At 53.0% G+C, this 13,586-nt stretch overlaps 17 non-coding genes across 17 annotated transcripts; all 17 read left to right on the top strand.

Annotated features, from left to right (window-relative positions):
* Positions 1-35: 35 nt before the first annotated feature.
* LOC138554480 (U2 spliceosomal RNA) lies at positions 36-226 on the top strand. The gene has a single exon (XR_011297481.1). It is a non-coding gene; the product is annotated as a U2 spliceosomal RNA (small nuclear RNA).
* A 627-nt stretch (positions 227-853) lies between these two features.
* LOC138554479 (U2 spliceosomal RNA) lies at positions 854-1,044 on the top strand. The gene has a single exon (XR_011297480.1). It is a non-coding gene; the product is annotated as a U2 spliceosomal RNA (small nuclear RNA).
* Positions 1,045-1,671: 627 nt separating this feature from the next.
* Positions 1,672-1,862, top strand: LOC138554478 (U2 spliceosomal RNA). Its single transcript, XR_011297479.1, has one exon. It is a non-coding gene; the product is annotated as a U2 spliceosomal RNA (small nuclear RNA).
* A 623-nt stretch (positions 1,863-2,485) lies between these two features.
* LOC138554477 (U2 spliceosomal RNA) lies at positions 2,486-2,676 on the top strand. Its single transcript, XR_011297478.1, has one exon. It is a non-coding gene; the product is annotated as a U2 spliceosomal RNA (small nuclear RNA).
* Positions 2,677-3,303: 627 nt separating this feature from the next.
* On the top strand, positions 3,304-3,494 carry LOC138554475 (U2 spliceosomal RNA). Its single transcript, XR_011297476.1, has one exon. It is a non-coding gene; the product is annotated as a U2 spliceosomal RNA (small nuclear RNA).
* A 623-nt stretch (positions 3,495-4,117) lies between these two features.
* On the top strand, positions 4,118-4,308 carry LOC138554474 (U2 spliceosomal RNA). Its single transcript, XR_011297475.1, has one exon. It is a non-coding gene; the product is annotated as a U2 spliceosomal RNA (small nuclear RNA).
* Positions 4,309-4,935: 627 nt separating this feature from the next.
* Positions 4,936-5,126, top strand: LOC138554473 (U2 spliceosomal RNA). Its single transcript, XR_011297474.1, has one exon. It is a non-coding gene; the product is annotated as a U2 spliceosomal RNA (small nuclear RNA).
* Positions 5,127-5,749: 623 nt separating this feature from the next.
* Positions 5,750-5,940, top strand: LOC138554472 (U2 spliceosomal RNA). The gene has a single exon (XR_011297473.1). It is a non-coding gene; the product is annotated as a U2 spliceosomal RNA (small nuclear RNA).
* A 623-nt stretch (positions 5,941-6,563) lies between these two features.
* On the top strand, positions 6,564-6,754 carry LOC138554471 (U2 spliceosomal RNA). Its single transcript, XR_011297472.1, has one exon. It is a non-coding gene; the product is annotated as a U2 spliceosomal RNA (small nuclear RNA).
* A 627-nt stretch (positions 6,755-7,381) lies between these two features.
* Positions 7,382-7,572, top strand: LOC138554470 (U2 spliceosomal RNA). The gene has a single exon (XR_011297471.1). It is a non-coding gene; the product is annotated as a U2 spliceosomal RNA (small nuclear RNA).
* A 623-nt stretch (positions 7,573-8,195) lies between these two features.
* Positions 8,196-8,386, top strand: LOC138554469 (U2 spliceosomal RNA). The gene has a single exon (XR_011297470.1). It is a non-coding gene; the product is annotated as a U2 spliceosomal RNA (small nuclear RNA).
* A 623-nt stretch (positions 8,387-9,009) lies between these two features.
* LOC138554468 (U2 spliceosomal RNA) lies at positions 9,010-9,200 on the top strand. Its single transcript, XR_011297469.1, has one exon. It is a non-coding gene; the product is annotated as a U2 spliceosomal RNA (small nuclear RNA).
* A 627-nt stretch (positions 9,201-9,827) lies between these two features.
* LOC138554467 (U2 spliceosomal RNA) lies at positions 9,828-10,018 on the top strand. The gene has a single exon (XR_011297468.1). It is a non-coding gene; the product is annotated as a U2 spliceosomal RNA (small nuclear RNA).
* Positions 10,019-10,645: 627 nt separating this feature from the next.
* LOC138554466 (U2 spliceosomal RNA) lies at positions 10,646-10,836 on the top strand. The gene has a single exon (XR_011297467.1). It is a non-coding gene; the product is annotated as a U2 spliceosomal RNA (small nuclear RNA).
* Positions 10,837-11,458: 622 nt separating this feature from the next.
* LOC138554464 (U2 spliceosomal RNA) lies at positions 11,459-11,649 on the top strand. The gene has a single exon (XR_011297465.1). It is a non-coding gene; the product is annotated as a U2 spliceosomal RNA (small nuclear RNA).
* Positions 11,650-12,276: 627 nt separating this feature from the next.
* Positions 12,277-12,467, top strand: LOC138554463 (U2 spliceosomal RNA). The gene has a single exon (XR_011297464.1). It is a non-coding gene; the product is annotated as a U2 spliceosomal RNA (small nuclear RNA).
* Positions 12,468-13,090: 623 nt separating this feature from the next.
* Positions 13,091-13,281, top strand: LOC138554462 (U2 spliceosomal RNA). Its single transcript, XR_011297463.1, has one exon. It is a non-coding gene; the product is annotated as a U2 spliceosomal RNA (small nuclear RNA).
* Positions 13,282-13,586: the final 305 nt, after the last annotated feature.

Below are 13,586 nucleotides of genomic sequence, written 5' to 3'. Positions count from 1 at the left end.
CGAGCAGCAGTCTTTCAGGCAAAGCTTTTGTGAGCATCGCTTCTCGGCCTTTTGGCTAAGATCAAGTGTAGTATCTGTTCTTATCAGTTTAATATCTGATACGTCCTCTATCTGGGGACCATATATTAAATTGATTTTTGGAACCGGGAGATGGAATGGGAGCTTGCTCTGTCCACTCCACGCATCAACTTGGTATTGCAGTACCTCCAGGACTGGTGCACTTCCCCACTTGGGGAAAACAATGCTGTGAAAAAGAAAGACTGAGCAATTCTTGAAAGAAGAGCACTTTGCAATATTTTTTTGTTTAAATGTGTTTTTTTTTTCCAGTGTTTCGGAAAAGGTGCTGTTGTGTCACGGGAGGAAAAAAAAGTCTGCCCTTTTTGCTTGCTTTTCACAGGAGCTGCAAAGCAAGGCAAAGGAGCCAGCCAGCCAGCCAGCCAGCAGCACAAGGAGGAGATGGGGGACACTGTCCTTGCCCTGCCTCACCCCTGAAAGGCCCCGAACGGCCCCGAACGGCCAAGCCTTATCTGAGGGGGACGCACTTGGGGGAGCATCTCCTGGGCAGCTGAGGGTGACTTTCGGCCGCTAGGTGACGGGGCCAGTGCCAGGCCGGGCTGCAGCTTCTCTGGGTGGAGCTCTGCAGCCTGTGTCTGGCCGTCTCGCACCAGGCGCTGTGGGACCCATGGAAATCTTGGGGCGGAGCCATGCAAAATATGCTTACCATACCGCCGGGCATGCTGGTCATGCAAATGCTATTCTTGGCCGAGGAATCTGGGGCTCTGCCGCAGAGCGTTGCTCCGAGTCAGCAGGGGAGCTGCCGAGCAGCAGTCTTTCAGGCAAAGCTTTTGTGGACATCGCTTCTCGGCCTTTTGGCTAAGATCAAGTGTAGTATCTGTTCTTATCAGTTTAATATCTGATACGTCCTCTATCTGGGGACCATATATTAAATTGATTTTTGGAACCGGGAGATGGAATGGGAGCTTGCTCTGTCCACTCCACGCATCAACTTGGTATTGCAGTACCTCCAGGACTGGTGCACTTCCCCACTTGGGGAAAACAATGCTGTGAAAAAGAAAGACTGAGCAATTCTTGAAAGAAGAGCACTTTGCAATATTTTTTTGTTTAAATGTGTTTTTTTTTTCCAGTGTTTCGGAAAAGGTGCTGTTGTGTCACGGGAGGAAAAAAAAGTCTGCCCTTTTTGCTTGCTTTTCACAGGAGCTGCAAAGCAAGGCAAAGGAGCCAGCCAGCCAGCCAGCCAGCAGCACAAGGAGGAGATGGGGGACACTGTCCTTGCCCTGCCTCACCCCTGAAAGGCCCCGAACGGCCCCGAACGGCCAAGCCTTATCTGAGGGGGACGCACTTGGGGGAGCATCTCCTGGGCAGCTGAGGGTGACTTTCGGCCGCTAGGTGACGGGGCCAGTGCCAGGCCGGGCTGCAGCTTCTCTGGGTGGAGCTCTGCAGCCTGTGTCTGGCCGTCTCGCACCAGGCGCTGTGGGACCCATGGAAATCTTGGGGCGGAGCCATGCAAAATATGCTTACCATACCGCCGGGCATGCTGGTCATGCAAATGCTATTCTTGGCCGAGGAATCTGGGGCTCTGCCGCAGAGCGTTGCTCCGAGTCAGCAGGGGAGCTGCCGAGCAGCAGTCTTTCAGGCAAAGCTTTTGTGGGCATCGCTTCTCGGCCTTTTGGCTAAGATCAAGTGTAGTATCTGTTCTTATCAGTTTAATATCTGATACGTCCTCTATCTGGGGACCATATATTAAATTGATTTTTGGAACCGGGAGATGGAATGGGAGCTTGCTCTGTCCACTCCACGCATCAACTTGGTATTGCAGTACCTCCAGGACTGGTGCACTTCCCCACTTGGGGAAAACAATGCTGTGAAAAAGAAAGACTGAGCAATTCTTGAAAGAAGAGCACTTTGCAATATTTTTTTGTTTAAATGTGTTTTTTTTTTCCAGTGTTTCGGAAAAGGTGCTGTTGTGTCACGGGAGGAAAAAAAAGTCTGCCCTTTTTGCTTGCTTTTCACAGGAGCTGCAAAGCAAGGCAAAGGAGCCAGCCAGCCAGCCAGCAGCACAAGGAGGAGATGGGGGACACTGTCCTTGCCCTGCCTCACCCCTGAAAGGCCCCGAACGGCCCCGAACGGCCAAGCCTTATCTGAGGGGGACGCACTTGGGGGAGCATCTCCTGGGCAGCTGAGGGTGACTTTCGGCCGCTAGGTGACGGGGCCAGTGCCAGGCCGGGCTGCAGCTTGGCTGGGTGGAGCTCTGCAGCCTGTGTCTGGCCGTCTCGCACCAGGCGCTGTGGGACCCATGGAAATCTTGGGGCGGAGCCATGCAAAATATGCTTACCATACCGCCGGGCATGCTGGTCATGCAAATGCTATTCTTGGCCGAGGAATCTGGGGCTCTGCCGCAGAGCGTTGCTCCGAGTCAGCAGGGGAGCTGCCGAGCAGCAGTCTTTCAGGCAAAGCTTTTGTGAGCATCGCTTCTCGGCCTTTTGGCTAAGATCAAGTGTAGTATCTGTTCTTATCAGTTTAATATCTGATACGTCCTCTATCTGGGGACCATATATTAAATTGATTTTTGGAACCGGGAGATGGAATGGGAGCTTGCTCTGTCCACTCCACGCATCAACTTGGTATTGCAGTACCTCCAGGACTGGTGCACTTCCCCACTTGGGGAAAACAATGCTGTGAAAAAGAAAGACTGAGCAATTCTTGAAAGAAGAGCACTTTGCAATATTTTTTTGTTTAAATGTGTTTTTTTTTTCCAGTGTTTCGGAAAAGGTGCTGTTGTGTCACGGGAGGAAAAAAAAGTCTGCCCTTTTTGCTTGCTTTTCACAGGAGCTGCAAAGCAAGGCAAAGGAGCCAGCCAGCCAGCCAGCCAGCAGCACAAGGAGGAGATGGGGGACACTGTCCTTGCCCTGCCTCACCCCTGAAAGGCCCCGAACGGCCCCGAACGGCCAAGCCTTATCTGAGGGGGACGCACTTGGGGGAGCATCTCCTGGGCAGCTGAGGGTGACTTTCGGCCGCTAGGTGACGGGGCCAGTGCCAGGCCGGGCTGCAGCTTCTCTGGGTGGAGCTCTGCAGCCTGTGTCTGGCCGTCTCGCACCAGGCGCTGTGGGACCCATGGAAATCTTGGGGCGGAGCCATGCAAAATATGCTTACCATACCGCCGGGCATGCTGGTCATGCAAATGCTATTCTTGGCCGAGGAATCTGGGGCTCTGCCGCAGAGCGTTGCTCCGAGTCAGCAGGGGAGCTGCCGAGCAGCAGTCTTTCAGGCAAAGCTTTTGTGGACATCGCTTCTCGGCCTTTTGGCTAAGATCAAGTGTAGTATCTGTTCTTATCAGTTTAATATCTGATACGTCCTCTATCTGGGGACCATATATTAAATTGATTTTTGGAACCGGGAGATGGAATGGGAGCTTGCTCTGTCCACTCCACGCATCAACTTGGTATTGCAGTACCTCCAGGACTGGTGCACTTCCCCACTTGGGGAAAACAATGCTGTGAAAAAGAAAGACTGAGCAATTCTTGAAAGAAGAGCACTTTGCAATATTTTTTTGTTTAAATGTGTTTTTTTTTTCCAGTGTTTCGGAAAAGGTGCTGTTGTGTCACGGGAGGAAAAAAAAGTCTGCCCTTTTTGCTTGCTTTTCACAGGAGCTGCAAAGCAAGGCAAAGGAGCCAGCCAGCCAGCCAGCAGCACAAGGAGGAGATGGGGGACACTGTCCTTGCCCTGCCTCACCCCTGAAAGGCCCCGAACGGCCCCGAACGGCCAAGCCTTATCTGAGGGGGACGCACTTGGGGGAGCATCTCCTGGGCAGCTGAGGGTGACTTTCGGCCGCTAGGTGACGGGGCCAGTGCCAGGCCGGGCTGCAGCTTGGCTGGGTGGAGCTCTGCAGCCTGTGTCTGGCCGTCTCGCACCAGGCGCTGTGGGACCCATGGAAATCTTGGGGCGGAGCCATGCAAAATATGCTTACCATACCGCCGGGCATGCTGGTCATGCAAATGCTATTCTTGGCCGAGGAATCTGGGGCTCTGCCGCAGAGCGTTGCTCCGAGTCAGCAGGGGAGCTGCCGAGCAGCAGTCTTTCAGGCAAAGCTTTTGTGAGCATCGCTTCTCGGCCTTTTGGCTAAGATCAAGTGTAGTATCTGTTCTTATCAGTTTAATATCTGATACGTCCTCTATCTGGGGACCATATATTAAATTGATTTTTGGAACCGGGAGATGGAATGGGAGCTTGCTCTGTCCACTCCACGCATCAACTTGGTATTGCAGTACCTCCAGGACTGGTGCACTTCCCCACTTGGGGAAAACAATGCTGTGAAAAAGAAAGACTGAGCAATTCTTGAAAGAAGAGCACTTTGCAATATTTTTTTGTTTAAATGTGTTTTTTTTTTCCAGTGTTTCGGAAAAGGTGCTGTTGTGTCACGGGAGGAAAAAAAAGTCTGCCCTTTTTGCTTGCTTTTCACAGGAGCTGCAAAGCAAGGCAAAGGAGCCAGCCAGCCAGCCAGCCAGCAGCACAAGGAGGAGATGGGGGACACTGTCCTTGCCCTGCCTCACCCCTGAAAGGCCCCGAACGGCCCCGAACGGCCAAGCCTTATCTGAGGGGGACGCACTTGGGGGAGCATCTCCTGGGCAGCTGAGGGTGACTTTCGGCCGCTAGGTGACGGGGCCAGTGCCAGGCCGGGCTGCAGCTTCTCTGGGTGGAGCTCTGCAGCCTGTGTCTGGCCGTCTCGCACCAGGCGCTGTGGGACCCATGGAAATCTTGGGGCGGAGCCATGCAAAATATGCTTACCATACCGCCGGGCATGCTGGTCATGCAAATGCTATTCTTGGCCGAGGAATCTGGGGCTCTGCCGCAGAGCGTTGCTCCGAGTCAGCAGGGGAGCTGCCGAGCAGCAGTCTTTCAGGCAAAGCTTTTGTGGACATCGCTTCTCGGCCTTTTGGCTAAGATCAAGTGTAGTATCTGTTCTTATCAGTTTAATATCTGATACGTCCTCTATCTGGGGACCATATATTAAATTGATTTTTGGAACCGGGAGATGGAATGGGAGCTTGCTCTGTCCACTCCACGCATCAACTTGGTATTGCAGTACCTCCAGGACTGGTGCACTTCCCCACTTGGGGAAAACAATGCTGTGAAAAAGAAAGACTGAGCAATTCTTGAAAGAAGAGCACTTTGCAATATTTTTTTGTTTAAATGTGTTTTTTTTTTCCAGTGTTTCGGAAAAGGTGCTGTTGTGTCACGGGAGGAAAAAAAAGTCTGCCCTTTTTGCTTGCTTTTCACAGGAGCTGCAAAGCAAGGCAAAGGAGCCAGCCAGCCAGCCAGCAGCACAAGGAGGAGATGGGGGACACTGTCCTTGCCCTGCCTCACCCCTGAAGGGCCCCGAACGGCCCCGAACGGCCAAGCCTTATCTGAGGGGGACGCACTTGGGGGAGCATCTCCTGGGCAGCTGAGGGTGACTTTCGGCCGCTAGGTGACGGGGCCAGTGCCAGGCCGGGCTGCAGCTTCTCTGGGTGGAGCTCTGCAGCCTGTGTCTGGCCGTCTCGCACCAGGCGCTGTGGGACCCATGGAAATCTTGGGGCGGAGCCATGCAAAATATGCTTACCATACCGCCGGGCATGCTGGTCATGCAAATGCTATTCTTGGCCGAGGAATCTGGGGCTCTGCCGCAGAGCGTTGCTCCGAGTCAGCAGGGGAGCTGCCGAGCAGCAGTCTTTCAGGCAAAGCTTTTGTGAGCATCGCTTCTCGGCCTTTTGGCTAAGATCAAGTGTAGTATCTGTTCTTATCAGTTTAATATCTGATACGTCCTCTATCTGGGGACCATATATTAAATTGATTTTTGGAACCGGGAGATGGAATGGGAGCTTGCTCTGTCCACTCCACGCATCAACTTGGTATTGCAGTACCTCCAGGACTGGTGCACTTCCCCACTTGGGGAAAACAATGCTGTGAAAAAGAAAGACTGAGCAATTCTTGAAAGAAGAGCACTTTGCAATATTTTTTTGTTTAAATGTGTTTTTTTTTTCCAGTGTTTCGGAAAAGGTGCTGTTGTGTCACGGGAGGAAAAAAAAGTCTGCCCTTTTTGCTTGCTTTTCACAGGAGCTGCAAAGCAAGGCAAAGGAGCCAGCCAGCCAGCCAGCAGCACAAGGAGGAGATGGGGGACACTGTCCTTGCCCTGCCTCACCCCTGAAAGGCCCCGAACGGCCCCGAACGGCCAAGCCTTATCTGAGGGGGACGCACTTGGGGGAGCATCTCCTGGGCAGCTGAGGGTGACTTTCGGCCGCTAGGTGACGGGGCCAGTGCCAGGCCGGGCTGCAGCTTCTCTGGGTGGAGCTCTGCAGCCTGTGTCTGGCCGTCTCGCACCAGGCGCTGTGGGACCCATGGAAATCTTGGGGCGGAGCCATGCAAAATATGCTTACCATACCGCCGGGCATGCTGGTCATGCAAATGCTATTCTTGGCCGAGGAATCTGGGGCTCTGCCGCAGAGCGTTGCTCCGAGTCAGCAGGGGAGCTGCCGAGCAGCAGTCTTTCAGGCAAAGCTTTTGTGGGCATCGCTTCTCGGCCTTTTGGCTAAGATCAAGTGTAGTATCTGTTCTTATCAGTTTAATATCTGATACGTCCTCTATCTGGGGACCATATATTAAATTGATTTTTGGAACCGGGAGATGGAATGGGAGCTTGCTCTGTCCACTCCACGCATCAACTTGGTATTGCAGTACCTCCAGGACTGGTGCACTTCCCCACTTGGGGAAAACAATGCTGTGAAAAAGAAAGACTGAGCAATTCTTGAAAGAAGAGCACTTTGCAATATTTTTTTGTTTAAATGTGTTTTTTTTTTCCAGTGTTTCGGAAAAGGTGCTGTTGTGTCACGGGAGGAAAAAAAAGTCTGCCCTTTTTGCTTGCTTTTCACAGGAGCTGCAAAGCAAGGCAAAGGAGCCAGCCAGCCAGCCAGCCAGCAGCACAAGGAGGAGATGGGGGACACTGTCCTTGCCCTGCCTCACCCCTGAAAGGCCCCGAACGGCCCCGAACGGCCAAGCCTTATCTGAGGGGGACGCACTTGGGGGAGCATCTCCTGGGCAGCTGAGGGTGACTTTCGGCCGCTAGGTGACGGGGCCAGTGCCAGGCCGGGCTGCAGCTTCTCTGGGTGGAGCTCTGCAGCCTGTGTCTGGCCGTCTCGCACCAGGCGCTGTGGGACCCATGGAAATCTTGGGGCGGAGCCATGCAAAATATGCTTACCATACCGCCGGGCATGCTGGTCATGCAAATGCTATTCTTGGCCGAGGAATCTGGGGCTCTGCCGCAGAGCGTTGCTCCGAGTCAGCAGGGGAGCTGCCGAGCAGCAGTCTTTCAGGCAAAGCTTTTGTGGGCATCGCTTCTCGGCCTTTTGGCTAAGATCAAGTGTAGTATCTGTTCTTATCAGTTTAATATCTGATACGTCCTCTATCTGGGGACCATATATTAAATTGATTTTTGGAACCGGGAGATGGAATGGGAGCTTGCTCTGTCCACTCCACGCATCAACTTGGTATTGCAGTACCTCCAGGACTGGTGCACTTCCCCACTTGGGGAAAACAATGCTGTGAAAAAGAAAGACTGAGCAATTCTTGAAAGAAGAGCACTTTGCAATATTTTTTTGTTTAAATGTGTTTTTTTTTTCCAGTGTTTCGGAAAAGGTGCTGTTGTGTCACGGGAGGAAAAAAAAGTCTGCCCTTTTTGCTTGCTTTTCACAGGAGCTGCAAAGCAAGGCAAAGGAGCCAGCCAGCCAGCCAGCAGCACAAGGAGGAGATGGGGGACACTGTCCTTGCCCTGCCTCACCCCTGAAAGGCCCCGAACGGCCCCGAACGGCCAAGCCTTATCTGAGGGGGACGCACTTGGGGGAGCATCTCCTGGGCAGCTGAGGGTGACTTTCGGCCGCTAGGTGACGGGGCCAGTGCCAGGCCGGGCTGCAGCTTCTCTGGGTGGAGCTCTGCAGCCTGTGTCTGGCCGTCTCGCACCAGGCGCTGTGGGACCCATGGAAATCTTGGGGCGGAGCCATGCAAAATATGCTTACCATACCGCCGGGCATGCTGGTCATGCAAATGCTATTCTTGGCCGAGGAATCTGGGGCTCTGCCGCAGAGCGTTGCTCCGAGTCAGCAGGGGAGCTGCCGAGCAGCAGTCTTTCAGGCAAAGCTTTTGTGGGCATCGCTTCTCGGCCTTTTGGCTAAGATCAAGTGTAGTATCTGTTCTTATCAGTTTAATATCTGATACGTCCTCTATCTGGGGACCATATATTAAATTGATTTTTGGAACCGGGAGATGGAATGGGAGCTTGCTCTGTCCACTCCACGCATCAACTTGGTATTGCAGTACCTCCAGGACTGGTGCACTTCCCCACTTGGGGAAAACAATGCTGTGAAAAAGAAAGACTGAGCAATTCTTGAAAGAAGAGCACTTTGCAATATTTTTTTGTTTAAATGTGTTTTTTTTTTCCAGTGTTTCGGAAAAGGTGCTGTTGTGTCACGGGAGGAAAAAAAAGTCTGCCCTTTTTGCTTGCTTTTCACAGGAGCTGCAAAGCAAGGCAAAGGAGCCAGCCAGCCAGCCAGCAGCACAAGGAGGAGATGGGGGACACTGTCCTTGCCCTGCCTCACCCCTGAAAGGCCCCGAACGGCCCCGAACGGCCAAGCCTTATCTGAGGGGGACGCACTTGGGGGAGCATCTCCTGGGCAGCTGAGGGTGACTTTCGGCCGCTAGGTGACGGGGCCAGTGCCAGGCCGGGCTGCAGCTTCTCTGGGTGGAGCTCTGCAGCCTGTGTCTGGCCGTCTCGCACCAGGCGCTGTGGGACCCATGGAAATCTTGGGGCGGAGCCATGCAAAATATGCTTACCATACCGCCGGGCATGCTGGTCATGCAAATGCTATTCTTGGCCGAGGAATCTGGGGCTCTGCCGCAGAGCGTTGCTCCGAGTCAGCAGGGGAGCTGCCGAGCAGCAGTCTTTCAGGCAAAGCTTTTGTGAGCATCGCTTCTCGGCCTTTTGGCTAAGATCAAGTGTAGTATCTGTTCTTATCAGTTTAATATCTGATACGTCCTCTATCTGGGGACCATATATTAAATTGATTTTTGGAACCGGGAGATGGAATGGGAGCTTGCTCTGTCCACTCCACGCATCAACTTGGTATTGCAGTACCTCCAGGACTGGTGCACTTCCCCACTTGGGGAAAACAATGCTGTGAAAAAGAAAGACTGAGCAATTCTTGAAAGAAGAGCACTTTGCAATATTTTTTTGTTTAAATGTGTTTTTTTTTTCCAGTGTTTCGGAAAAGGTGCTGTTGTGTCACGGGAGGAAAAAAAAGTCTGCCCTTTTTGCTTGCTTTTCACAGGAGCTGCAAAGCAAGGCAAAGGAGCCAGCCAGCCAGCCAGCCAGCAGCACAAGGAGGAGATGGGGGACACTGTCCTTGCCCTGCCTCACCCCTGAAAGGCCCCGAACGGCCCCGAACGGCCAAGCCTTATCTGAGGGGGACGCACTTGGGGGAGCATCTCCTGGGCAGCTGAGGGTGACTTTCGGCCGCTAGGTGACGGGGCCAGTGCCAGGCCGGGCTGCAGCTTCTCTGGGTGGAGCTCTGCAGCCTGTGTCTGGCCGTCTCGCACCAGGCGCTGTGGGACCCATGGAAATCTTGGGGCGGAGCCATGCAAAATATGCTTACCATACCGCCGGGCATGCTGGTCATGCAAATGCTATTCTTGGCCGAGGAATCTGGGGCTCTGCCGCAGAGCGTTGCTCCGAGTCAGCAGGGGAGCTGCCGAGCAGCAGTCTTTCAGGCAAAGCTTTTGTGGACATCGCTTCTCGGCCTTTTGGCTAAGATCAAGTGTAGTATCTGTTCTTATCAGTTTAATATCTGATACGTCCTCTATCTGGGGACCATATATTAAATTGATTTTTGGAACCGGGAGATGGAATGGGAGCTTGCTCTGTCCACTCCACGCATCAACTTGGTATTGCAGTACCTCCAGGACTGGTGCACTTCCCCACTTGGGGAAAACAATGCTGTGAAAAAGAAAGACTGAGCAATTCTTGAAAGAAGAGCACTTTGCAATATTTTTTTGTTTAAATGTGTTTTTTTTTTCCAGTGTTTCGGAAAAGGTGCTGTTGTGTCACGGGAGGAAAAAAAAGTCTGCCCTTTTTGCTTGCTTTTCACAGGAGCTGCAAAGCAAGGCAAAGGAGCCAGCCAGCCAGCCAGCCAGCAGCACAAGGAGGAGATGGGGGACACTGTCCTTGCCCTGCCTCACCCCTGAAAGGCCCCGAACGGCCCCGAACGGCCAAGCCTTATCTGAGGGGGACGCACTTGGGGGAGCATCTCCTGGGCAGCTGAGGGTGACTTTCGGCCGCTAGGTGACGGGGCCAGTGCCAGGCCGGGCTGCAGCTTGGCTGGGTGGAGCTCTGCAGCCTGTGTCTGGCCGTCTCGCACCAGGCGCTGTGGGACCCAAGGAAATCTTGGGGCGGAGCCATGCAAAATATGCTTACCATACCGCCGGGCATGCTGGTCATGCAAATGCTATTCTTGGCCGAGGAATCTGGGGCTCTGCCGCAGAGCGTTGCTCCGAGTCAGCAGGGGAGCTGCCGAGCAGCAGTCTTTCAGGCAAAGCTTTTGTGAGCATCGCTTCTCGGCCTTTTGGCTAAGATCAAGTGTAGTATCTGTTCTTATCAGTTTAATATCTGATACGTCCTCTATCTGGGGACCATATATTAAATTGATTTTTGGAACCGGGAGATGGAATGGGAGCTTGCTCTGTCCACTCCACGCATCAACTTGGTATTGCAGTACCTCCAGGACTGGTGCACTTCCCCACTTGGGGAAAACAATGCTGTGAAAAAGAAAGACTGAGCAATTCTTGAAAGAAGAGCACTTTGCAATATTTTTTTGTTTAAATGTGTTTTTTTTTCCAGTGTTTCGGAAAAGGTGCTGTTGTGTCACGGGAGGAAAAAAAAGTCTGCCCTTTTTGCTTGCTTTTCACAGGAGCTGCAAAGCAAGGCAAAGGAGCCAGCCAGCCAGCCAGCAGCACAAGGAGGAGATGGGGGACACTGTCCTTGCCCTGCCTCACCCCTGAAAGGCCCCGAACGGCCCCGAACGGCCAAGCCTTATCTGAGGGGGACGCACTTGGGGGAGCATCTCCTGGGCAGCTGAGGGTGACTTTCGGCCGCTAGGTGACGGGGCCAGTGCCAGGCCGGGCTGCAGCTTCTCTGGGTGGAGCTCTGCAGCCTGTGTCTGGCCGTCTCGCACCAGGCGCTGTGGGACCCATGGAAATCTTGGGGCGGAGCCATGCAAAATATGCTTACCATACCGCCGGGCATGCTGGTCATGCAAATGCTATTCTTGGCCGAGGAATCTGGGGCTCTGCCGCAGAGCGTTGCTCCGAGTCAGCAGGGGAGCTGCCGAGCAGCAGTCTTTCAGGCAAAGCTTTTGTGGGCATCGCTTCTCGGCCTTTTGGCTAAGATCAAGTGTAGTATCTGTTCTTATCAGTTTAATATCTGATACGTCCTCTATCTGGGGACCATATATTAAATTGATTTTTGGAACCGGGAGATGGAATGGGAGCTTGCTCTGTCCACTCCACGCATCAACTTGGTATTGCAGTACCTCCAGGACTGGTGCACTTCCCCACTTGGGGAAAACAATGCTGTGAAAAAGAAAGACTGAGCAATTCTTGAAAGAAGAGCACTTTGCAATATTTTTTTGTTTAAATGTGTTTTTTTTTTCCAGTGTTTCGGAAAAGGTGCTGTTGTGTCACGGGAGGAAAAAAAAGTCTGCCCTTTTTGCTTGCTTTTCACAGGAGCTGCAAAGCAAGGCAAAGGAGCCAGCCAGCCAGCCAGCCAGCAGCACAAGGAGGAGATGGGGGACACTGTCCTTGCCCTGCCTCACCCCTGAAAGGCCCCGAACGGCCCCGAACGGCCAAGCCTTATCTGAGGGGGACGCACTTGGGGGAGCATCTCCTGGGCAGCTGAGGGTGACTTTCGGCCGCTAGGTGACGGGGCCAGTGCCAGGCCGGGCTGCAGCTTCTCTGGGTGGAGCTCTGCAGCCTGTGTCTGGCCGTCTCGCACCAGGCGCTGTGGGACCCATGGAAATCTTGGGGCGGAGCCATGCAAAATATGCTTACCATACCGCCGGGCATGCTGGTCATGCAAATGCTATTCTTGGCCGAGGAATCTGGGGCTCTGCCGCAGAGCGTTGCTCCGAGTCAGCAGGGGAGCTGCCGAGCAGCAGTCTTTCAGGCAAAGCTTTTGTGGGCATCGCTTCTCGGCCTTTTGGCTAAGATCAAGTGTAGTATCTGTTCTTATCAGTTTAATATCTGATACGTCCTCTATCTGGGGACCATATATTAAATTGATTTTTGGAACCGGGAGATGGAATGGGAGCTTGCTCTGTCCACTCCACGCATCAACTTGGTATTGCAGTACCTCCAGGACTGGTGCACTTCCCCACTTGGGGAAAACAATGCTGTGAAAAAGAAAGACTGAGCAATTCTTGAAAGAAGAGCACTTTGCAATATTTTTTTGTTTAAATGTGTTTTTTTTTTCCAGTGTTTCGGAAAAGGTGCTGTTGTGTCACGGGAGGAAAAAAAAGTCTGCCCTTTTTGCTTGCTTTTCACAGGAGCTGCAAAGCAAGGCAAAGGAGCCAGCCAGCCAGCCAGCAGCACAAGGAGGAGATGGGGGACACTGTCCTTGCCCTGCCTCACCCCTGAAAGGCCCCGAACGGCCCCGAACGGCCAAGCCTTATCTGAGGGGGACGCACTTGGGGGAGCATCTCCTGGGCAGCTGAGGGTGACTTTCGGCCGCTAGGTGACGGGGCCAGTGCCAGGCCGGGCTGCAGCTTCTCTGGGTGGAGCTCTGCAGCCTGTGTCTGGCCGTCTCGCACCAGGCGCTGTGGGACCCATGGAAATCTTGGGGCGGAGCCATGCAAAATATGCTTACCATACCGCCGGGCATGCTGGTCATGCAAATGCTATTCTTGGCCGAGGAATCTGGGGCTCTGCCGCAGAGCGTTGCTCCGAGTCAGCAGGGGAGCTGCCGAGCAGCAGTCTTTCAGGCAAAGCTTTTGTGGGCATCGCTTCTCGGCCTTTTGGCTAAGATCAAGTGTAGTATCTGTTCTTATCAGTTTAATATCTGATACGTCCTCTATCTGGGGACCATATATTAAATTGATTTTTGGAACCGGGAGATGGAATGGGAGCTTGCTCTGTCCACTCCACGCATCAACTTGGTATTGCAGTACCTCCAGGACTGGTGCACTTCCCCACTTGGGGAAAACAATGCTGTGAAAAAGAAAGACTGAGCAATTCTTGAAAGAAGAGCACTTTGCAATATTTTTTTGTTTAAATGTGTTTTTTTTTTCCAGTGTTTCGGAAAAGGTGCTGTTGTGTCACGGGAGGAAAAAAAAGTCTGCCCTTTTTGCTTGCTTTTCACAGGAGCTGCAAAGCAAGGCAAAGGAGCCAGCCAGCCAGCCAGCAGCACAAGGAGGAGATGGGGGACACTGTCCTTGCCCTGCCTCACCCCTGAAAGGCCCCGAACGGCCCCGAACGGCCAAGCCTTATCTGAGGGG

The sequence above is a fragment of the Ambystoma mexicanum genome, unplaced genomic scaffold (genome assembly GCF_040938575.1).
Source record: "Ambystoma mexicanum isolate Mex_15411 unplaced genomic scaffold, UKY_AmexF1_1 Mex_scaf163, whole genome shotgun sequence".
NCBI lineage: Eukaryota > Metazoa > Chordata > Amphibia > Caudata > Ambystomatidae > Ambystoma > Ambystoma mexicanum.
The sequence above is the reverse complement of the archived record's forward strand: the minus strand, read 5'-3'. Positions and strand labels throughout refer to the sequence as shown.